Source organism: Lethenteron reissneri, chromosome 65 (assembly GCF_015708825.2).
Source record: "Lethenteron reissneri isolate LAM-NWPU_2019-01 chromosome 65, ASM1570882v1, whole genome shotgun sequence".
Classification (NCBI taxonomy): domain Eukaryota; kingdom Metazoa; phylum Chordata; class Hyperoartia; order Petromyzontiformes; family Petromyzontidae; genus Lethenteron; species Lethenteron reissneri.
The window spans coordinates 2,900,276-2,925,632 of NC_083843.1; the positions used below are offsets into that span (position 1 = coordinate 2,900,276).

The window sequence follows — 25,357 nt, forward strand, 5'->3', positions numbered from 1 at the left end:
AGTTCCTTTGATACATTTTGTTCATGTAGCGGTGTGTACAGTAGCCGTATTCACCTGGAGGCTGTTGTTTGCGCACCTCGGGGCGCGGGTTCACATTCCATGCAGTTTCGTGATGTCAGTGACGACAATGAAACTATTTTAAGTATTTTACTTCCTTCTTCACCGCCACTAAAAGAGAGACGTCCTGGTCCAGCGTCTCTCTGAGCCACACAGCGAGCGATCTAGGCGAAGCCCATGGGTCATGGCGAGCGCGACTCCCAGTGAGAGTGTGGATTATGAGCTGCACTGCCCCATCTGCCTGGACACGTTCGTCTGCCCCTGCACGCTGAGCTGCGGACACTCGTTCTGCCTCCGGTGCCTGGAGACCACCTGGGAGACAGCGAGCAGCTTCAGCTTCCCGCAGTGTCGAGCGCTGTTCCCCGTGCGACCCCGGCTGAAAAAGAACGTGGCCCTCGCCAACCTTGCGGAGCAGCTCAGAGTTGGAGAAGGGATGGCCTTGGCCATCTTGTGTGACAACTGCGGTGACGGCCAGACTCCTGCTGTGATGACCTGCGTGAGATGCGAGACATCGTACTGTGCGACACATTTGAGGCCTCACTTAGAGAATTCCAAGCTGAGAGAACATCTCCTGGTGGCTCCCATTGCAAACCTGGAGGAGAGAAGGTGTCGGGAGCACAGACAGGAGCTAATTCTTTACTGTGAACAGGATAAGATCCCGGTCTGCCATGTCTGCCCCGTCGCAGGAGACCACTCCTGGCACAGAGTCATCACAGTGGAAAAAGCGCAACAGACAAGACAGGTGAAGTGTGATGTTCCGTTGTTATCCACAATGTTACAGGAGGCTGAGAGATTCACATCAGTGGGTCGTGACCCCTCACCTCGACCAGGTGAGCCCCTGTTAAGACCAAACGCCCCTTTATAGGGAGACCCATGTAGAGGTGGCAGGGTGGTTCAGATGTCAGAACGCTGAGTTGGTAACGCTGTAATATTCTTAGGTTTTTTTCGGTTAAGTCACGTAAGTAAAACATCAAAATAAAAATAAAATAAAAAATCACGACGTTTCGGAGGCAACACAAGTCTCCGTCATCAGGTGGGACCGTCACAGCCGAATTAGCTGCATCAAGTGAGGCAATGATTCAAGATGTAATCCCTTATAAGCAAGTTGAAGGGAGGTGGAGAGTGGGGTGGAGAGCTTATCAGACTGTGGTAGCCAATGAATGGAAACGTATCGGGAGGGAGGAGGGGCGGTGATCAAAGACTGCACGTAGTGCTCAACACAATGAATGGAAACGTGTCGGGACGGAGGGTGAGCAGTGATCAAAGACTGCACGTAGTGCTCAACACAATGAATGGAGACGTGTCGGGACGGAGGGTGAGCGGTGATCAAAGACATCACGTAGTGCTCAACACAATGAATGGAAACGTGTCGGGACGGAGGGTGAGCGGTGATCAAAGACTGCACGTAGTGCTCAACACAATGAATGGAAACGTGTCGGGACGGAGGGTGAGCTCAATACAATGAGCATTCTGCTCATTGTATTGAGCACTACGTGCAGTCTTTGATCCCCGCTCACCCTCCGTCCCGACACGTTTCCATTCATTGTGTTGAGCACTACGTGCAGTCTTTGATGACCGCTCACCCTCCGTCCCGACACGTTTCCATTCATTGTGTTGAGCACTACGTGATGTCTTTGATCACCGCTCACCCTCCGTCCCGACACGTCTCCATTCATTGTGTTGAGCACTACGTGCAGTCTTTGATCACCGCTCACCCTCCGTCCCGACACGTTTCCATTCATTGTGTTGAGCACTACGTGCAGTCTTTGATCACCGCCCCTCCTCCCTCCCGATACGTTTCCATTCATTGGCTACCACAGTCTGATAAGCTCTCCACCCCCCCCTCTCCACCTCCCTTCCACTTGCTTATAAGGGATTACATCTTGAATTATTGCCTCACTTGATGCAGCTAATTCGGCTGTGACGGTCCCACCTGATGACGGAGACTTGTGTTGCCTCCGAAACGTCGTGATTTTTTATTTTATTTTATTTTTATTTTGATGTTTTACTTACGTGACTTAACCGAAAAAACCTAAGAATATGAATCTTTGCAGTCACGAAAGCTTCAAATCTAGAATTAACGCTGTAATACTGAGTTGGAATATAGTCGGCCTCCCATGGTTTAAACTGGATTCCCAAGTTTAGTGAGTTGATGGTCTAAGCCGACTCAACATTTGACATCATGTTAAATCATATTTTGCGTGAGAATTCAAAATCTTAGTTTGACTAAGTTACTATGTATAGTAGGGCTTGTGATAAGCCGCTACATCCATCACTGGAAGAGGTTTAAACACATCTTAGAACTAAATTTCGATTTAAAGCTTTCGTGACTGCAGGGATTCATCTTCTTGGTTCTTTCGGTAAAGTCACGTAGAAGGGAAGTAATAAAATAATAAAAATAAAACATAATAAAACAATTCTCACGACGTTTCGGCCACAACGCAAGCAGCCGTCCTCAGGTGAAGAATGAGACAATGCCAAGCTAGGAGCTTATATATAAGCTGCGTTGGAGGTGGTAGAAAGAGCGCCTTAACAAAAGAATGTGCATATGAAGAGGAATTTAGCATATACATGGAAAATGCGTAGGAGGTGGGCGGGGGGGTTTCAAAGTCATATTATGCCCATGCATTATGCAGGATCAACAGCACCAAGGGGGGGTGCAGGGATTAGCAGTAACAAAGGAAAGGAATGTTAATGATATGTAGCTGCAGTTACTCAACAACCACGTAGAAAACTAAAGTATAAACTACATAAAAAACTAAAGTATAAATTGCATAGCACCATCAGTATACTTACTATACTCTACACTAAGCTGAGTTACTAACAGCAAGTAATACATTACAATTCTACGTCGTAAAAATTATATAATATGCTTCCATCTAAACTTTATTCTATTGTATCACACGAGCATATACCGTACTATATACTGCCAACATTAAATTATATACTGTATTGCTGTAAACCAACGTATACCTTATACATTTAATATAACACTATGTATTATTCTACCCACCCTAATGTGTGTCGAAATGGTTTATTACGTCCTTCCAATGATTGCTAAGCCAGAATCCATCTTCTCGGTTAAAATTGTCTCTGTGTTTGTATATGTGGATCGCCTCATGAACGAATCTCTCATGATAGCCAGATGGCTTGCAGAGAACCTCTGTCTTGGAGAAGTCAATATCATGTGAGCCCACTGAGTTGTAACAGTGATCTGCCACGGCTGAGGTGTTTGTCCTACCGTGTTTCAGGTCAGCTTTATGTTCACGGATGCGGTCCGAGACATGTCGTTTGGTTTCCCCAATGTAACTGCTACCACAGAGGCAACTTAGTTTGTAGACGCTAGGGTACTGTATGTCTGGAACCACATCTTTTACAGACGGTACCAGATAACGGATTTTATGTACTGTGTTGAATCGGACCTGGATCTTGTGTTTAATCAGGATTTTGGAGATCTTTTTTGTGACCCCAGCAATGTAGGGTAAGGTGATGGTCTTGAAAGGCTCCTCAACAGGATCCTTCTTGATGGTTGGAGTGATGGCTTTGCGGATTGTGTAGTCGGAGTAACCATTAGCCTTAAGAGCTTGGCGTACGTGTTTGAGTTCACTGGAAATGTGTTCATGGTCGGAGATGCATTGGGCTCTATGATATAGAGTCTTGATGAGGGAATTCTTCTGGGATGGATGGTGGTGGGAATCCGGTTTTAGATAAGCATCCGTGTGGGTGGCTTTCCTGTAAACAGAGTGGCTCATTGAACCATCAAGTCTCCTTTTGATTAGGACATCCAAAAAGGGTAGCTTGCCATCATTTTCGACTTCCATGGTGAATCTGATGGCGGGGTGTATGGAATTGATGTGGTCGAGAAATTGGTCTAGAGCAGGCCGGCCATGTGGCCAGATGACAAAAGTGTCGTCTACGTACCTCTTCCATAAGGTCGGGCGTAGAGTGGCAGTCTGGATGGCGTCCGTCTCAAATTTCTCCATGAAGATGTTGGCTACAACCGGAGATAGGGGGGAGCCCATTGGGGTGCCCTCAATTTGCTTGTAGAAGGTTCCATTCCAGGTGAAGTATGTATTGGTTAAGCAGTGTCTCACCAGGGGGGGTACCCCAGCATTCAGTCCTTGATGAACCAAGTCTTCAATTATTGCGATGGTGTCAGGCACAGGCACCTTGGTGAACAAGGAAACCACATCAAAACTGACAAGCAGGTCGTCTGGGGACAGGGCAATCCCCTTGATTGTCGATACCAGGTCAGTAGAGTTTAGTACTACAGAGGTGGTTTTTCCAGTGAAAGGCCGTAGGATTTCGGACAAAAAACGAGCCAGTTTGTAAGTGGGGGAGTTGATAGTAGAGACAATGGGACGAAGAGGTGTATCTTCTTTATGTATCTTTGGCAAGCCGTACAATCTTGGTGGCCTGGCTGCAGAAGGTTTCAACGAGAACTGTTTGGTCTGATCAATTAATGCGGTTGAAGCAGAAATGATGTTGTTGGTTTTGGAGACGAGGCTGTTGGTGGGGTCTCTTTTTATTTTTGTATAGCTGCCATCGTTTAGTAGTTCTTGAATTTTGTTGTTGTATTCTATTTTGTCCATGATGACAGTGGCATTGCCTTTGTCGGCTGAGAGGATGACAATGTCATCCTTCTTTTTTAATTGAGCTAATTCAAAACGCTCATCTTTGCTGATGTTGCTAGCTGGCATCTTAGCGTTTTTGAGGGTTACAGAGATTTCAGATCTTGCTACGTCTGCAGCGATGTGACTCAAGCCCTTGAGAGCTACATCTACTCGAGCAATTATATCATTAACTGGTATGTGTCTAGGTGTGACTGCAAAGTTTAGTCCTTTAGCTAAAACGGATTTCAAACCTTCAGAAATAAGACTGTTACTGCGATTAATTACGACTTTGTTAACATCTAGCTTTTCAATGTGTGGGTCCGGTTTCTTGTTTGAGAGGCGGTTGAATTTGGAAATCAAGTTGTCCTTACATTTAGTCGACATAGCGGCAGCTGAAGAGGCAGTCATTTTTTCCACATGTCATACCGAAAGAACCAAGAAGATCTTAGAACTAGTTGTTCGGGGGCGCCTGTGGCACCCCCTCACAAAGGCATTTACTGCCTTCGGCCAGGAAAGTCACAAAATTTGCACACGAACGACGCATTCCTGAAAGTATCCAATGCTCCGTTTAGAAATTTTATCTTATATTATTATAACACGTTCCTTCGGAGTGGGCAGGTAGGAACTTGCTTGGACAGCGCATTCGTGCACGACAGAAAGCTCGCGGTCACGTGATGCACTTCAACCAATCCCGGAACGTACATGTTTGGGAGGGGCTATGCACGACAGACAAATAATCCCTGGTGGGCAGTGTGAAACTGTTGTTCCTACTTGTATTATTCCACTCGTTGAGTTATCCTTCAGCGATGAGGACTCCAGACTGATTTTCTTCTCACCCACTCCGTTCGACCACCACTCGGCAGGTCACAACACTTTTCTCTCGGCTTCCTCCACGCACTGCTCAAATTTGAAAGTCCATCCTACGGTTTCAAGTCTAATTATCTTGCAAATTTCCATAAATATTTTGATTTCACACTTGATGATGGTTGCTTGTGTTGCAGTCGAAACGTCGTGAGAATTGTATTGTTTTATATTTTTTATTTTATTATTTCCCTTCGACGTGTCTTTACCGAAAGAACCAAAAATATGAATGCCATAAACATGTTAACTCTTATCGACTACAACTTTGATTGCAGTGCTGTTCATTGCTGACCGTATGACATGTTGGTCTTCTGGATTTATGCTCAGCAACCATAACGAATGAAAACAAGCAGACGTTTTGTGCAGGCCATGCATATTCCTTCGAGTAAAATTGTCCACTGGCAAAATATCACCTCGTGGAGATGCCGGGGATTGAACCCGAGGCCTCACACATGCAAAGCGTGCGCTCTACCACTGAGCTACATCCCCATGGTGGTTCTACCTGGGCGCAGTTCCACCTCGATACGGGGTGAAACTTCGTCATCAGCTTCTTCCTCTCCCTCGTCACCCCACTCACTCTCCTGTTGGCCCTGGGCCCTGTACACATCGAGTCTGCACAGAGTCCAAGCAAAATGTATTTCTTTGAAAGAAATAGAAATAACAAGCATACATGTGGATGGATACTATGATGCTTTCCCAATTTATTTATTATTGGAAATATTTAATTCGGAAATAAAAAAGTGTTTTGGATACTTTTGAGCACTGGTTTTCATCTCCAAAATTTTAAGTAAACCATTTGATCACTGTGTGCATCGCTAGTTATACAAATAGCAAGTTCCTGAAATCAACACAAATTAAACCTCAGGTATCGTTCATATAGGGTTATACTGGTAGGAAGCACCTGGTTCCACCAGCCCACAGGGGATTATTGTGTCCGTCCGTCCGTCGTGCATCCAAAAATGGGAGGGGTGGGGCTGGGTGGAGAGGGGAGGGTGGGGAGGGGCTGGGTGGGGGAGGGTGGTGAAGGGTTGGTCACCCCGTGGTGCCCTTATAAAACTCAACTTTAACCGACTCACGCCGGCTTGTGCCCGCCCTCACAGTTGGCCATATTTGCGAAATACACCACGCCGCCGTTGACCCTGGCCATTGACCGAGCAACCCAACGTTCCTTCCAGCTCCCTCCGCAGGAATGTGTTTACGAGAGTTCATGTGCACCCCGATTACAGGGACATGGACACAGCCAATTGATTTTGAAAATCAAACTTTGTTGGAAACATAAATTAAATAAAAACTTCCAACATGGATTCTAGATCCAACATGGAGATGCCGGGAATTGACCCCGGGGCCTCACACATGCAAAGCGTGCGCTCTACCACGGAGCTACATCTCCATTCTGGTTCTACAGGGGCGCAGTTCCACCTAGGTATGGGGTGAAACTTCGTCATCAGCTTCTTCCTCTCCCTTGTCACCCCACTAACTCTCCTGTTGGCCCTGGGCCCTGGACACATCGAGTCTGCACAGAGTTCAAGCAAAATGTATTTCTTTGAAACAAAAATAAATAACAAGAATACATGTGGATGGATACGATAATGCTGTCCCAATTTATTTATTCTTGGAAATATTTAATTCGGAAATAAAGGTGTTCTGGATACTTTTAAGCACTTGCTTTCATCTACAAATGTTTAAGTAAACCATTTGATCACTGTATGCATCGCTAGTTATACAAATAGCAAGTTCCTGAAATCAACACAATTTCATCCGAAGGTATCGTTCATATAGGGTAATATTTACGAGAGTTCATGTGCACCCCTATTACAGGGACATTGACACAGCCAATTGATTTTGGAATTCAACCTTTGTTGGAAAAATTAATTAAATAAAAGCTTCCGACATGGAGATGCCGGGGATTGAACCCAGGGCCTCACACATGCAAAGCGTGCGCTCTCCCACTGAGCTACATCCCCACCACGCTGGCAGCCAGCCAGCCAGGTAGCCAGCTCCTTTAACTATCGGCCCCTCCCCTTACCCCCCCCCTCCCTTAGGTCCCTCCCCTGACCCCCCTTCCCTTGGGCTCCTCCCCTGACCCTCCCCCCCATATCCTTAGGCCCCTCCCCTGACCCCCCCTCCCTTAGGCCCCTCCTCTGACCCCCCCAACCCCTCAGGCCCCTCTCCTGACTCCCACCTTCCTTAGGCCCCTCCCCTGACCCTCCTCCCTTAGCCACCTCCCCTCTCCGTATCCGGCAGCAGGTCTCCACCAATCAAAGAGCTGTTAATATTATATATTTATTTATGCACGACAGACAAACAGACAAAAACTCCCGAGTGGGCAGTGTGGAACATATTGTTCCTACCTGTATTATTCATTATAGAAAGATAGGTAAAGTTGTGTGCTTACCAACGTAATGGAACGTCTGTCCCTGCGACTTGTTGATTGTGATAGCGTATGCGGGGAGAATGGGAAATTGTCATCGTCATTGTAAGACAAATGGCAAAGTCGTGTCGATGGGGGCCAAGTCAATTCTGGGAATCGATTCTGGGAATCAACACAGAATCGCCTCGTTCTGCAGACCGATTCCGTCGTTCAAACCGACGCGCCCCCTGCATGAAAATGACGGGAAGTGCAGCATTCATCTATATATATAAAATCGTTCATGTCTGTCTGTCTGTCTGTGTGTGTGTGTGTGGACTTTGGCCCATACGCACTTTCATTGGACGGCGGTTGCCCCTGGCAACGGCTAGCCACGCCTTCGCCGCTTTCATTGGACCTGGCAACGGCTAGCCACGCCTTCGCCAAGGGCTGCAGTTTCATTGGACGGCGGTTGCCCCTGCCAACGGCTAGCCACGCCTTCGCCACTTTCATAAGCTCCGTATTTAATTAAATAATACCCATTACACAGTATTGTTGGAGCGCTAGGGGGGGGGGGAAGGAACGCCACCCGTACCCTGCCTTTTCCAAGCCGACAATTTTAGGCGAGGCCGCAGGCTTTGCACGCTACTAGGCCTCGACACCCACCACGCCACTCAGAGGTAAATTTATCAAAGTTTTTCCTACTCTTCACTACACCCCCACCACAATGTGTGCTATTAATATTACTTTTAAACCCAACGCGCCAACAATCGATTACTTTAATGTTCACTGTACAAATACTCATTAAGCTGGGTGAGCGTACTGCCAGTCTATCATGTACACTGTAGCCTGCTTATTAAGCTCGGTGAGCGTATTGCCACTCTATCATGTACACTCTAGCCTGCTTATGAAGCTGAGTGCGTGTACTGGCAGTCTATAATGTGGACTCTTGCCTGGTTATTATAATCGATTCTTTATATGTTCTTTGTACAAACAGTCATTAAGCTGCTTGAGCGACCCCAGTTCGATTCCAACTCACGCCCACCACCGCTGACGATTATTTGAAACGGACCTGGCCCTCCCCTAGGTCCACTCAGCCTCAAACGCGTAACTGCTGTCGTGTGTGAACATCGTCACTGGGGAGACAAAGGCGGCCGGGCATCGTGGATCCAAGTCCGGGTCATGTGTATGTGTGTTTGTGTTTATGTGTATGTCTGTGTGTCTCTATGTATGTGTGTATGTATGTGTTTGTGTGTATGTGTGTGTGTATGTATGTGGGTTTTTTGTATGTCTTTATGTGTATGTCTGCGTGTCTCTATGTATGTGTGTATGTACGTGTGTGCATGTGTTTGTGTGTATGTATGTGTGTGTCTATGTATGTGTGTGTATGTGTTTCTGTGTATGTATGTGTGTGTATGTATGTGTGTTATGTGTCTGTCTGTGTGTCTGCATGTATGTGTGTGTGTATTGTGTATGTGTTTGTGTGCATGTATGTGTGTGTTTGTGTGTATGTGCATGTATGTGTGTGTTTGTGTGTATGTGTATGTCTGTGTGTATGTATGTGTTTGTGTGTATGTGTGTGTATGTATGTGTGTGTGTGTTTACGCTCGCATTACACAAATGTGTTGCTGGCCTAAGGCGTTCCTCGCACAGCATTGCCGCTTTATTATTTCAGTCGCTTACTGCCTTACGCACCCTGAAAGTCGTGTGTGTCTGCAGCAAGCGCGTGTATGTGTACCTATGGACGCGCGCGCGTGTGTTGTGTAGGGGGAACGGTACTGTAGTGCTTAGCGTGGTGTCTGTGTGTGTGTCTGTGTGTGTGTCTGTGTGTGTGCGTGTGTGGTGTGTGGGGAGCGGTAGTGTAGTGCTTAGCGTGCTGTCTGTGTGTCTGTGTGTGTGTCTGTCTGTGTCTGTCTGTGTGTGTCTGCGTGTGTCTGTGTGTGTGTCTGTGCGTGTGTGGTGTGTGAGGAGCGGTGGGTGTAGTGCTTAACGCTACGCTGCGCTACCAACCCGGCGAACCGAGTTCGATTCCCCCTCACGCCCACCACCGGTGACGATTATTTGAACCTCCCCTAGGTCGACTCAGCCTCAAACGAGTAACTGGTGTGGCGTATACCATCGGCACTTGGGAGACAAAGGCGGCCGGGCGTGGTGGATCCAAGTCCCGGGCGAAGCCGGGTCATGTGTATGTGTTTATGTGTATGTCTGTGTGTCTGTATGCATGTGTGTATGTATGTGTGTGTATGTGTTTGTGTGTATGTCTGTGTGTGTATGTATGTGGGTTTTTTTGTATGTGTTTATGTCTGTGTGTCTGTATGTGTGTATGTACGTGTGTGTATGTGTTTGTGTGTATGTATGTGTGTGTGTATGTATGTGTGTGTATGTGTTTCTGTGTATGTATGTGTGTGTATGTATGTGTGTTATGTGTGTCTCTGTGTGTCTGCATGTATGTCTGTGTGTATTGTGTATGTGTTTGTGTGTATGTATGTGTGTGTTTGTGTGTATGTCTGTGTGTATGTATGTGTGTGTATGTGTGTGTATGTGTTTGTGTGTATGTGTGTGTATGTATGTGTTTGTATGTGTTTGTGTGTTTACGCTCGCATTACACAAATGTGTTGCAGGTCTAAGGCGTTCCTCGCGCAGCATTGCCGCTTTATTATTGCAGTCGTTTACTGCCGTGCGCACCCTGAAAGTCGTGTGTGTCTGCAGCAAGCGCGTGTATGTGTTCCTATGGACGCGCGCGCGTGTGTTGTGTAGGGGGAACGGTAGTGTAGTGCTTAGCGTGCTGTCTGTGTCTGTGTGTGTGTGTCTGTGTGTGTGTCTGTGTGTGTGCGTGTGTGGTGTGTGGGGAGCGATAGTGTAGTGCTTAGCGTGCTGTCTGTGTGTCTGTGTGTGTGTCTGTCTGTGTCTGTCTGCGTGTGTCTGCGTGTGTCTGTGTGTGTGTCTGTGTGTGTGTCTGTGCGTGTGTGGTGTGTGAGGAGCGGTGGGTGTAGTGCTTAACGCTACGCTGCGCTACCAACCCGGCGAACCGAGTTCGATTCCCGCTCACGGCCACCACCGGTGACGATTATTTGAACCTCCCCTAGGTCGACTCAGCCTCAAACGAGTAACTGGTGTTGCGTATTAACATCGGCACTGGGGAGACAAAGGCGGCCGGGCGTGGTGGATGCAAGTCCCGGGCGAAGCCGGGTCATGTGTATGTGTGTATGTGTTTATGTGTATGTCTGTGTGTCTGTATGCATGTGTGTATGTATGTGTGTGCATGTGTTTGTGTGTATGTATGTGTGTGTATGTATGTGGGTTTTTTTGTATGTGTTTATGTGTATGTCTGCGTGCCTGTATGTATGTGTGTATGTACGTCTGTGGATGTGTTTGTGTGTATGTATGTGTGTGTCTATGTATGTGTGTATGTGTTTCTGTGTTTGTATGTGTGTGTATGTATGTGTGTTATGTGTCTGTCTGTGTGTCTGCATGTATGTGTGTGTGTATTGTGTATGTGTTTGTGTGTGTTTGTGTGTTTACGCTCGCATTACACAAATGTGTAATGCGGGTCTAAGGCGTTCCTTACACAGCATTGCCGCTTTATTATTTCAGTCGTTTACTGCCGTACGCACCCTGAAAGTCGTGTGTGTCTGCAGCAAGCGCGTGTATGTGTACCTATGGACGCGCGCGCGTGTGTTGTGTAGGGGGAACGGTAGTGTAGTGCTTAGCGTGCTGCCTGTGTCTGTGTGTGTGTGTCTGTGTGTGTGTGTCTGTGTGTGTGTCTGTGTGTGTGCGTGTGTGCTGTGTGGGGAGCGGTAGTGTAGTGGTTAGCGTGCTGTCTGTGTGTGTGTGTGTCTCTGTCTGTGTGTGTCTGCGTGTGTCTGTGTGTGTGTCTGTGTGTGTGTCTGTGCGTGTGTGGTGTGTGAGGAGCGGTGGGTGTAGTGCTTAACGCTACGCTGCGCTACCAACCCGGCGAACCCAGTTCGATTCCCGCTCACGGCCACCACCGGTGACAATTATTTGAACCTCCCCTAGGTCGACTCTGCCTCAAACGAGTAACTGCTGTAGCGTATTAACATCGCCACTGGGGAGACAAAGGCGGCCGGCCGTGGTAGATACAAGTCCCGGGCGAAGCCGGGTAGTACAGCTAGTCACAGATAAAGTTAGATGTTAATTTATATAGATAGAATAGATAGATGTACGTGATATTTGTCAATGATGTTGTCTAACAGGATATTGCATTGCTCTGCAGTAGTTCCCGTTGGATTCTTTGTCTCAATGCATGACATGGACAGTGCAATCGATATACAATCGTGGGAAAATGTAAAATATAAATCAAAACGTATCCATAAATATGACAACAGATGTGTGTGTTTAAGTTTAACTTCTTTCGTAGACAACCGTGCTAATCAGAGATGCGGGATGGCGATGATCTATCAGTGATCCACCAATGGCAATGGTGAGCACCGCGTATTTATTTATTTATCTACCAAAACGCAGGAGGAGCTCCGAGTCAAGAAGGAGGGGAGAGAGGAGAAGAGGAACACGGCGGCGTCACGGACACGGACGCTCAGGGACGTACAGAGAGAGATGGCAGCCGCACAATTCCCTTTTCTGGTTTGCCTACGATTCGTATTCAATTAAACTTAGCTTTTATCATTGACGAGCACTGCCCCACGCATTGGCGCGGGATACAACTTTAGTCAATTGCAATCTACAAAATTTCAATCTACAAAATGAACGACATCAAACTCTAACGGAGCAAAGTGTGAGTTCGCAACCGTTTTTGTCTGTCGGCACTTTTTTTTATAAAGCCCATTATTTTAGCGCAAAATATTTCTGAAACTTTAATCCTCAATAAAATATATTTCTTTTGTGCATTTTTACACTTCAGGAAAAAAATGTGGGTACCATTCCAACCAGTTTAGGACGGCCAGATTTGCAACACACGTTTACTACGTGAATAGAAGGGTTCCACGGTATGACACAGAAGCTTAATTTACGACGCCACTTCCAACATGACAGCAGTTTTGGTTTAGGGGGGGTGGAATAGATCCATGCTGGAATATAAATTGGCGACTTGTCCTGTCGATTCCTTCATTGATCACAACCATGATGGACGATTGAGATTCCTCCTTTCTGGCTCACCCAAATCTGAATCACATCAACTTAGCCTGAGTGCAAGTGGAAGTGGACGTGAGAATTGCCTTCGAAATCAGCAGTGTTTGTCTATTTCAGCACCTTTTCATTTAAAACAATAGAGCAATGTGAAGTGTATTAGCTCTGTATATTCGCAGAAACTTTGACGCAATTTTCTTGTAATGTACTCGGGAAGAAAATTGTTTCGGTTTAATGCGCATTTCCCTCCCATGCACTGTTTGGTAGATCCAGAGTGGGACGGACAGACAGACAGACAGATAAGAATGATACCCATACAGATGTATTTCATTTTCCCCAGATAGACACTCGGCAACGTGTAGCTACAGACTTACGTATTTCAAATACTACCCTTGCCTATGATATTAACACCTTACAATATATCCCATTCTCATTCTCCCTGTGCTTTATATCTTCATGAGCTCCCAATGCATACGTCACCCACCTCCATGTACATAATCGAGGTATGATAACAATCATTACCTGTATGACACCACATTGCGTCATTACCTAACGAGTGACTCAACAACTCGGCACTGTCTGTGTAGGAGTCTCTGCGTGAGATCAAGGCACGGATCAGCCGAGAGTTTGAGTGCCGGAGAGAGCAGCTGAGAGAGGAGGAGAGGGAGGTGCTGGAGCGCGTGGACGAGGAAGGCTGCTGCGTGCTCTCCCGCATCCAGGCGGACATCGATCGCTACGAGAGCAGAGCACGCGGCCTGGAGCGGGAGATCAACCAGCTGCTCGCCGCCCTCGCCGTGCAGGACCCGCTCTTCTTCCTGCAGGTTGCACCACCTCCATTCACTCGCCGTGGTGGCTCTGAGATGTTAACTACCTCGCCTGATAAGCAGGAGGTCATGGTATCGATACCAACCTTGACGTCTGCTGTATATTTGGAGTTTGCATCTCTCTCTCCTCGTGGATGTGTGGTCCTCCGGTTTTTCCCTCTACATTTTAAATCAACATCAGGTGTTTAGGGTAATTTGCTACTATAAATTTCCACACTATAAGCCACTTCTTTAATTTTAATAGCTGGCAAGGTTACTCCTGAAGCATAGCTATATAGCTCAGTGGGCCTTACCTGGTAAGGCATAAAAAAAGTAGTTTAAAATAGTTTATACTCACAGCCTTGGTTTATCAGAGGGTTTATCTACAACCAGCAGAGCCGCACCGCCCTGTGAGACGTTGACATTGTTGGCAATCTAATTTCAGTATTTTTCGATCTGGGAGCAAGCGTCAGTGGCCATAAATAGACGCTCGTTTGCTTCCGTGTGACATTCAGACCTATACTTTTCCAGTACAACATCGCCTTTACCTCACCTGCTATGCAGAAGGTCGTGGGTTTGACCCGACCCTGACGTCTGCTGTAAATGTGGAGTCTACGTCTCTCTCTTTCTGTGATCGCGAATATTTTTTACCAGGTCCTCTGGTTTTTCACTCCACATTTCGAATCAACATCACCCATTCAGAGTATTTGACTGCTATTATAAATGTCCACATAAGCCAGTTCGTTGAGCTATCATTTGTGATAACCAGCTCGCTACTGAGCAAGAGTTAAAAAACACGAGTTGTTGAACATTAGTTAATTATTTGTTTAGCTGCTAGACTAGACCTGCAAAGAGTGGCTTTGTTATTTGTTGGGGTTCGTGTCCAGTTAAACGAATCCTGTTTTTGATGAAAAAAAAGAAGAGGAATTCTATGTTTGAATTTAAGCATTAGTGACTGCAGGAATTAATATCCTATGGTTATTTCGGTAAAGTCACGTAGATAGAAAATACAATAAAAAAATAATAATAAAAATATAAAAAAACTCACGAGGTTTCGATTGAAACACAAGCATATAAATTCCTGCAGTCACGATAGTTTTAAGTCAAAATTTAATAAGAATAGGCTTCACAGTACAAATGCACACAGATAACTCTGTTTTTCATCATTCTCTGTTTGCAGATATTTGTTAATTCCTTGATGTTGTGCTCCACTTTAAGTGACAGGTGACTGTGTGGAGGTGGGGCGTCTGTTTAGGATGTCAATGTTAATGTGAAATGCGGGTTTGTGTTTTTCAGGATCCACTACATGAGAGACTCAGGTCAGTACCAACCCAGACTCAAACTCGAGCTTTGTCTGCCAACTGGTGGACAAATCAGCAAACAGTCGTAATGTGATTCCTAATAAACCCAATTGTATGCAGTTGTATCCCATATTGTCCGTGTGTCAAGAGACATGGACCTGCATTAGACTCTAAGTGTCCCGTGTTGTGTGTGTGGAGGGACTGCGCCCTCCATAGACTGTGAGTGTCCCGTGCTGTGTGTGTGGAGGGACTGCGCCCTCCATAGACTCTGCGTGTCCCGTGCTGTGTGAGTGGAGGGACTGCACCCTCCATAGACTCTGCGTCTCCCGTGCTGAGTGCAGGATCTTGGACGCGCAGGGAATCCAGGATGCGCCTCCTCCCACATTCAGTCCCCAAGAGCTCACAGAGGCCATCTCGCTGGGAGGAGTGAATACGAAGCGCATTGCTCTCGTGTGTGAGTCTCTCTCTGCACTCTGCACTGATCTCTGTCAACATTTTCATTACAAACAGAATGATGCAGACCGGCACCGCTCGGTAGGCTGCTGCACTTTGTTTCAGACACGTAGCAGTGTCCTTGGGGCGTGTATCTTTAAAAAAAATTAATTTTACCAGGTAAGATCCACTGAGCTATGTGGCTCTATTTCTCAAGGGAACTTGCCGCAAATGACAACTCAACTAAGTGGATTACCACGTGGAAATTTATAGTAGCAGCCAAATGATCTTAACGCATGACGTTGAGTCTAAATGTGAAGCGACAAATTGGAGGACGCGATGAAAAATCCGCGCGACCACCACGGGGAGAGAGACACAAACACTCTAAATATACAGCAGCAACAGCAGACATCGTCAAGGTCGGGATCGAACCCAAGACCTCCTACATAGCAGGCCAGGGAGATAACATCTCAAAGCCACTGTGCTAATGATGAGAGAGAGACGCAGACTCTAAATATGTAGCAACAGCAGGCATTGTCAGGGTCACAGGATAGAACCCACGCCTCCTATATACCTGGCGAGGTTGTTAACATCTCCCTAGCCACTGTGATGATGATGAGAGAGAGACACAGACTCCAAATATACAGCAGCAACAGGCATGGTCAGGGTCGGGATAAAACCCACAACCTCCTTCATAGCAGGTGAGGGAGATAACATCGGGCAGATCGAGAGTCAGCCCAGTGAGAAATACAGGCACAGCGACACAGAGTGAAACACTGTACATACAGTGCCTGCAAAGACAAAGCTCCCCCGTGCAGCCTGAACAGACCAATGGGTCAAGTGCTGTGAGCGAGAAGCCGTGACGGCCGGCACGGCACACGAGGGGGTGGGTGGCCAGCACCGCGCCCGGCCGCCTTTGTCTTCCTCGTGCCGAATGTTTACACATCACACCAGCAGAGGGCATGCAGCGCAGCGGTAACTATTGTTGTACTGCACCTCTACGCTTCCAACTTCACGATCCCCACCATCGCCAACGAGCACTGACGAGAGCGGTGAAGTATGGTCAAATAACCCCCCCCCAGGACGTGCACGGCACGGAGAGGCGCTCACCCAGCAGCGGAGTGACACACAATGTCTGTGTGTGGGTGTGAGAGTGTGCGAGGCTGTGACACACAATGTGTGTGTGTGAATGTGAGTGTGTGTGAGACTGTGACACAATGTCTGTGTGTGGGTGTGAGAGTGTGCGAGGCTGTGACACACAATGTCTGTGTGTGGGTGTGAGTGTGTGCGAGGCTGTGACACACAATGTCTGTGGGTGGGTGTGAGAGTGTGCGAGGCTGTGACACACAATGTCTGTGTGTGTGGGTGTGAGAGTGTGCGAGGCTGTGACACTGTCTGTGTGTGGATGTGAGAGTGTCCGTGGCTGTGACACACAATGTCTGTGTGTGGGTGTGAGAGTGTACGAGGCTGTGACACAAAATATCTGTGTGTGGGTGTGAGTGTGTGTGAGGCTGTGACACACAATGTCTGTGTGTGGGTGTGAAATAGTAAGAGGCTGTGACACACAATGTCTGTGCGTGGATGTGAGAGTGTGCGAGGCTGTGACACAATGTCTGTGTGTGTGGGTGTGAGAGTGTGCGAGGCTGTGACACTGTCTGTGTGTGGATGTGAGAGTGTCCGTGGCTGTGACACACAATGTCTGTGTGTGGGTGTGAGAGTGTACGAGGCTGTGACACAAAATATCTGTGTGTGGGTGTGAGTGTGTGTGAGGCTGTGACACACAATGTCTGTGTGTGGGTGTGAGTGTGTGCGAGGCTGTGACACACAATGTCTGTGTGTGGGTGTGAGAGTGTGCGAGGCTGTGACACACAATGTCTGTGTGTGGGTGTGAGAGTGTGCGAGGCTGTGACAAACAATGTCTGTGTGTGTGGATGTGAGAGTGTGCGAGGCTGTGACAAACAATGTCTTTGTGTGTTTGTGAGTGTGCGAGGCTGTGACACACAATGTGTGTGTGGATGTGAGAGTGTGCGTGGCTGTGACACACAATGTGTGTGTGTGGATGTGAGAGTGTGCGAGGCTGTGACACACAATGTCTGTGTGTGTGGGTGTGAGAGTGTGCGAGGCTGTGACACAATGTCTGTGTGTGGACGTGAGAGTGTGCGAGGCTGTGACACACAATGTCTGTGTGTGGGTGTGAGAGTGTGCGAGGCTGTGACACACAATGTCTGTGTGTGGATGTGAGAGTGTGCGAGGCTGTGACACACAATGTCTGTGTGTGGGTGTGAGAGTGTGCGAGGCTGTAACACACAATGTATGTGTTTGGATGTGAGAGTGTGCGAGGCTGTGACACAATGTATGTGTGTGGATGTGAGAGTGTGCGAGGCTTTGACACACAATGTGTGTGTGTGGGTGTGAGAGTGTGCGAGGCTGTGACACACAATGTGTGTGCGTGGGTGTGAGAGTGTGCGAGGCTGTGATACACAATGTCTGTGTGTGGATGTGAGAGTGTGCGAGGCATTGACACACAATGTCTGTGTGTGGATGTGAGAGTGTGCGAGTCTGTGACACACAACGTCTGTGTGTGGGTGTGAGGGTGTGCGAGGCTGTGACACTGTCTGTGTGTGAATGTGAGAGTGTGCGTGGCTGTGACACACAATGTCTGTGTGTGGGTGTGAGAGTGTGGGAGGCTGTGACACACAATGTCTGTGTGTGGGTGTGAGAGTGTGCGAGGCTGTGACACACAATGTCTGTGTGTGGGTGTGAGAGTGTGCGAGGCTGTGGTGGCTGTGGTACAGGCGTCGTGTTTGGAGAGAGACGCTTTGAGAGTGGCGTTCACATCGTAGTGCTGGAATCATCACCACTCTTCACAACCATTGCACACACACCCATGGTCATATTAGTGTAATACTATTATTAGTAATTATAATTCACCAATTATTATTCACAAGTGATTAACAGTATGTGTACACTAATACTAACTAATATTAATATAGGTACACTAATACTAACGAATATTAGTAAATGAACACTAATACTAACGAATATTAGTATGTATACACTAATGCTAACTAATATTAGTATAATTTAACACGTAGGCTGTCGCAACCAATAGTATTCATAATATAGGTTTTTGGGTCAGAACGCGTTATTTATAAATGTGTCGTAACCCTCCACCACCCGACACGGCCAAACAGTAAAAAATGTGTCACGTTTTTCAAAGGACAACATTATTAACTTCTTTAGCCCACCGGTGTGCTGAAGAGAGAATCAACAGCATTTTAAAATTTGAGTACAATGTTTCGCTGATAATTACAATCAGCTTCATCGGGCAAGTATGTGTATACTAATACTAACGAATATTAGTATGCGTACACAAATACTAACTAATATTAGTGTGTGTATACTAATACTAACTAATATTAGTATGTGTACACCAATACTAACTAATATTAGTATGTGTACACTAATACTAACCAATATTAGTGTGTGTACACCAATACTAACTAATATTAGTATGTGTACACTAATACTAACTAATATTAGTATGTGTACACCAATACTAACTAATATTAGTATGTGTACACTAATACTAACGAATATTAGTTTGTGTACACTAAAACTATTGAATATTAGTATGTGTACACTAATACTAACGAATATTAGTATGTGTATACTAATACTAACGAATATTAGTATGCGTACACTAATACTAACTAATATTAGTTTGTGATACTAATACTAACTAATATTAGTATGTGTACACTAATACTAACTAATATTAGTATGTGTAAACTAATTATAACGAATATTAGTATATGAACACTAATTCTAACGAATATTAGTATGTGTACACTAATACTAATTAATACTAGTGTGTGTACACTAATAATAACGAATATTAGTATGTGTAAACTAATTATAACGAATATTAGTATATGAACACTAATTCTAACGAATATTAGTATGTGTACACTAATACTAATTAATACTAGTGTGTGTACACTAATAATAACGAATATTAGTTTGTGTACACTAATACTAACTAATAGTAGTATGTGTAAACTAATACTAACTAATATTAGTAGGTGTACACTAATGCTAACTAATATTAGTATGTGTACACTAATACTAAATAATATTAGTATGTGTAAACTAATTCTAACGAATATTAGTATATGAACACGAATACTAACGAATATTAGTATGTGTACACTAATACTAACTAATATTAGTATCTGTACACTAATACTAACGAATATTAGTTTGTGTACACTAATACTAACGAATATTAGTATGTATACACTAATACTAACGAATATTAGTTTGTGTACACTAATGCTAACTAATATTAGTATGTGTACACTAATACTAACGAATATTAGTTTGTGTACACTAATACTAACGAATATTAGTATGTATACACTAATGCTATCTGATATTAGTTTGTGTACACTGATACTAACTAATATTAGTATGTGGACACTAAAACTAACTAAAATTAGTATGTGTACACCAAAACAAACTAATATTAGTATGTGTACACTACTACTAACTAATATTAGTATGTGTACAACAATACTAACTAATATTAGTATGTGTACATTAATACTAACGAATATTAGTTTGTGTACACTAATATTATCGAATATTAGTATGTGTACACTAATACTAACTAATATTAGTATGTTTACACTAATACTAACTAATATTAGTGTGTGTACACTAATAATAACGAATATTAGTGTGTGTACACTAATACTAATTAATATTAGTGTGTGTACACTAATACTAACTAATATTAGTGTGTGTACACTAATACTAACTAATATTAGAAAGTGTACACTAATACTAACGAATATTAGTTTGTGTACACTAATACTAACTAATATTAGTGTGTATACACTAATAATAACTAATATTAGTATGTGCAAATTAATACTAACGAATATTAGTATGTGTAGACTAATACTAACTAATATTAGTGTGTGTACACTAATGAAGTATTCGGAATGACGGCAGGAAACCACTTGACGGGTAGCACATATTTTATTAAACCTTGACTTGTCACAATACCACGTGTGGTCACTATTCCTCACACTACACACACTTCACTTGACACGTGTGGTCACTACCTTTCCCACTACACACTCCACTTGACACGTGTAGTTACTATGGCTCACGCTGCATGCTCACACTGCATGCTCCCACTGCACTCCAGCCCCGTAACGTCCGTGGAGCCTCCAGGCCCACCCCAGCTTGGGCGTGGGTCACAACCTCTGGGTCCCGAGGGCCGGCCCTCACACGGACGTTCGGCCCCGGGTCCCAGGGTCCCGCCTCTGGGTCACACAGAGCCCCGGTCCTCACAAGGACAGCGGGACTAGGTGCCGCAGGGCCCTATCTCTTCTTCCACCGTCTTCAGTCTTCGCTGGTCACCAACTCAACTGTGCGCCTGTACGCACCACCTTATATAGCCCCCGCTCTCGGGAGACGGAGCGTATGCGGACCTCGACGTGAGCATCCCCCTTAGTTGACCAATCCCCACGCGCTTGCCCCAGGATCCCATCGCTGTCAGCGCGCGTTACCGATACCCAGCCAATCACTGCGTCATAACCCCCGACCCCGCGCTGACCCCTGATCCTTCACCGTCAGCGCGCGTCACCAACACACACAGCCAATCACTACGCGCTGGCACACGATCCCTACCCAGCGCGTATCACCACTACACTAATACTAACTAACGTTAGTATGTGTACACTAATACTAACGAATATTAGTTTGTGTACACTAATACTAACTAATGTTAGTGTGTGTACACTTTTAATAACTATTATTAGTATGTGTACATTAATACTAACGAATATTAGTATATATTCTTAGGTTTTTTCGGTAAAGTCACGTAGGTAAAACATCAAAATTAATAAAAATAAAATAAAATAAAGATCACGACGTTTTGGAGGCAACACAAGTCTCCGTCATCAGGTGGGACCGTCACAGCCAGATTAGCTGCATCAAGTGAGGCAATGATTCAAGATGTAATCCCTTTAAAGCGAGTTGGGGGGGGAGGAGAGGGGGGGGGGGGGGAGTTCATCAGAATGTGGTAGCCAATGAATGGAACGTATCGGGAGGGAGGGGGGCGGGGCCAAAAGGGTGGGCGACGGCGTGGAAGCGATTGTGCGCAAGAGACAAACTGCTGCACACGCCAACGCATTGGGCAGAGAGGGGGGAGGGGGAGGCCTGAAACAATGACACAAAAGAACGGACATGCCATTGTTTATACCAATGCTGGCTGAACAATGAAGAGATTACTGTTAAACACTCGGTAAAGTAAAGTAAAATAGTGCCTGTCAGATAAGATGGTCCAAAAAAGTGTAATTAAGTCTTTTTTGCGTGGTTAATAACATCTTTCCAATGATTTCTAAGTTTGTACCCATCATCACGGTTGAAATTATGTCTGTGTTTGTATATTTGTATGGCTTCGTGTACAAACCTTTGATGGTAGCCAGGAGGTTTGCAGAGAACCTTGGTCTCGGAAAAGACAATTTCATGAGAACCCACCGAGTTGTAGCAATGATCGGCAACGGCCGAAGAATCAGTTCTGCCGTGTTTCAGATCTGACTTGTGCTCGCGGACACGATCAGCAACATGACGTTTCGTTTCTCCAATGTAGCAATCACCACAAATGCAACTCAATTTGTAGACTCCAGGATACTGTAAGTCAGGAACGACATCCTTCACAGATGGAATCAGATCACGGATTTTATGCACTGTACTGAATCGGACTTGGATCTTATGTTTGTTTAGAATTTTGGAGATCTTTTTGGTCACGCCTGCTATGTATGGTAACGTGATAGTTTTGGTCGGAGTTTCGTGTGGCTGTTTCTGTGTGGTGGGAGAGACAGCTTGGCGGATAGTACGGTCAGAGTATCCGTTCATCCTGAGGGCCCGATGTACATGTCTTAATTCACCGGTCAGGTGGTGTTGGTCAGAAATGCCATGGGCTCTGTGGTATAGCGTTTTGATGAGAGAATTCTTTTGAGATGGGTGGTGGTGGGAATCCGGTTTCAAGTAGGAATCTGTGTGGGTGGCTTTCCTGTAGACAGAATGTCCCAAGGATCCGTCAGGCCTCCTCTCAAACAGAATATCCAAGAATGGTAGTTTACCGTCTTTCTCCACTTCCATGGTGAATCTGATGGATGGGTGTCTAGAATTGATGTGGTCCAAGAAGTGGTTCAATGCTGGGAGGCCATGTGGCCAGATGACGAAAGTATCATCCACCGTTCTATCCGCCAAGCTGTCTCTCCCACCACACAGAAACAGCCACATGAAACTCCGACCAAAACTATCACGTTACCATACATAGCAGGCGTGACCAAAAAGATCTCCAAAATTCTAAACAAACATAAGATCCAAGTCCGATTCAGTACAGTGCATAAAATACGTGATCTGATTCCATCTGTGAAGGATGTCGTTCCTGACTTACAGTATCCTGGAGTCTACAAATTGAGTTGCATTTGTGGTGATTGCTACATTGGAGAAACGAAACGTCATGTTGCTGATCGTGTCCGCGAGCACAAGTCAGATCTGAAACACGGCAGAACTGATTCTTCGGCCGTTGCCGATCATTGCTACAACTCGGTGGGTTCTCATGAAATTGTCTTTTCCGAGACCAAGGTTCTCTGCAAACCTCCTGGCTACCATCAAAGGTTTGTACACGAAGCCATACAAATATACAAACACAGACATAATTTCAACCGTGATGATGGGTACAAACTTAGTAATCATTGGAAAGATGTTATTAACCACGCAAAAAAGACTTAATTACACTTTTTTGGACCATCTTATCTGACAGGCACTATTTTACTTTACTTTACCGAGTGTTTAACAGTAATCTCTTCATTGTTCAGCCAGCGTTGGTATAAACAATGGCATTTCCGTTCTTTTGTGTCATTGTTTCAGGCCTCCCCTTTCCCCCTCTCTGCCCAATGCGTTGGCGTGTGCAGCAGTTTGTCTCTTGCGCACAATCGCTTCCACGCCGTCGCCCACCCTTTTGGCCCCGCCCCCCTCCCTCCCGATACGTTCCATTCATTGGCTACCACATTCTGATGAACTCCCCCCCCCCTCTCCTCCCCCCCCAACTCGCTTTAAAGGGATTACATCTTGAATCATTGCCTCACTTGATGCAGCTAATCTGGCTGTGACGGTCCCACCTGATGACGGAGACTTGTGTTGCCTCCGAAACGTCGTGATCTTTATTTTATTTTATTTTTATAAATTTTGATGTTTTACCTACGTGACTTTACCGAAAAAACCTAAGAATATGAATCCTTGCAGTCACGAAAGCTTCAAATCTAGAATGAATATTAGTATGTGTACACTATTACTAACAACTATTAGTGTGTTTACACTAATACTAACAAATATTAGTATGTGTACACTAATACTAACTAATATTAGTGTGTGTACACTAATACTAAATAATGCTAGTATGTGTACACTAATACTAACTAATATTAGTGTGTGTACACTAATACTAACTAATGTTAGTATTAGTGTACACTAATACTAACTAATATTCGAAAGCGTACACTAATACTAACGAATATTAGTTTGTATACACTAATACTAACTAATATTAGTGTGTGTACACTAATAATAACTATTATTAGTATGTGTACATTAATTCTAACGAATATTAGTATGTGTACACTAATACTAACTAATATTAGTGTGTGTACACTAATACTAACTAATGTTAGTATGTGTACAATAAAACTAACTAATATTAGTGTGTGTACACTAATACTCATCACAGATGGACGCTCACCGACTCTGGACACAAACTCAGCCCACGACGTCTTCCAGATTTCCTCGGATCTCAGGACGGTGACGCAGAGCGATGTCCCCCAGGGTCGCCCCCATCACCCACACCGCTTTGAGTGCCGGCCAAAAACGCTGTGCTCTGAGAGCTTCTCGTCGGGTTAGCACTACTGGGAGGTGGACGTGGGGAGCGCGTGGGGGTGTCGGGTTGGAGTCGCCTACGGGACGATCCCACGGAGAGGGGATGAGTGCCGCCTGGGAGAAAGCGATGTCTCCTGGTGTCTACAGAAATATGGCGACAGCTTTTCAGTGCTGCATGGCGGGGTAGTGACGTCACTGTCGGTGAAGCAGCCTCCGCAGAGAGTCGGGGTCCACCTGGACTGGGACGCGGGGCTGCTGTCGTTTTACAGCGCCGACTCCATGGCGCCGTTGCACTCGTTTCACCAAACCTTCACTCAGCCCCTATACCCTGGGCTGGTGGTGTGGGGGTGGGGTGCCTCAGTGAGGATCCTGGATCTGAGTGGTGCGTCCTGAGAGAGGTGAACGTGAACAGCGCAGAGGGCAGACGCCACCACGACGCACGGCGCTCGCCACCCTCGTCACCGCCACGCTCAGCGCCATGCCCGTGGCTGGCTGGTGGCTCTCGGTGGCTAGGGGCTGCGTGGCTCTCCATCACAAAGGGGTTGGCTGAGCGTAAACAATGCTCACAACCTTCATGGGGGGGGGGGGGGGGTGATAAAATAAGTACCGCTCTGTGTGTGTGTGAAGTCAACGTGGATGTATTCACCCTGCCAGAGGAGTGTGACTGTAGTGTAGGGGTGCAGTGATTAGCAATGGTGAACTGGGATGTGTTTATACGCTGATGTTGTCATGGTTTGTGGGAGAGATACAACAGCAACAATAATATCATTAATAATAAAAAGTTTAAATGTGTGCGTACGACAGTAGCATTATAACTTTTTTGTTGTGACGCTTGTATCGTCGATTCCACAATAAAAATACAGAACACAACAACAACGTAGTTGT

The 25,357-nt window shown here is 45.6% G+C and overlaps 3 non-coding genes and 1 pseudogene across 3 annotated transcripts; 1 reads left to right on the plus strand and 3 right to left on the minus strand.

Annotated features, from left to right (window-relative positions):
* The first annotated feature begins 178 nt into the window (after positions 1–178).
* On the plus strand, positions 179–25,024 carry LOC133359713 (E3 ubiquitin/ISG15 ligase TRIM25-like; annotated as a pseudogene).
* TRNAA-UGC (transfer RNA alanine (anticodon UGC)) lies at positions 5,949–6,020 on the minus strand. The gene has a single exon. It is a non-coding gene; the product is annotated as a tRNA-Ala (tRNA).
* TRNAA-UGC (transfer RNA alanine (anticodon UGC)) lies at positions 6,850–6,921 on the minus strand. Its single transcript has one exon. It is a non-coding gene; the product is annotated as a tRNA-Ala (tRNA).
* Positions 7,424–7,495, minus strand: TRNAA-UGC (transfer RNA alanine (anticodon UGC)). Its single transcript has one exon. It is a non-coding gene; the product is annotated as a tRNA-Ala (tRNA).
* Positions 25,025–25,357: the final 333 nt, after the last annotated feature.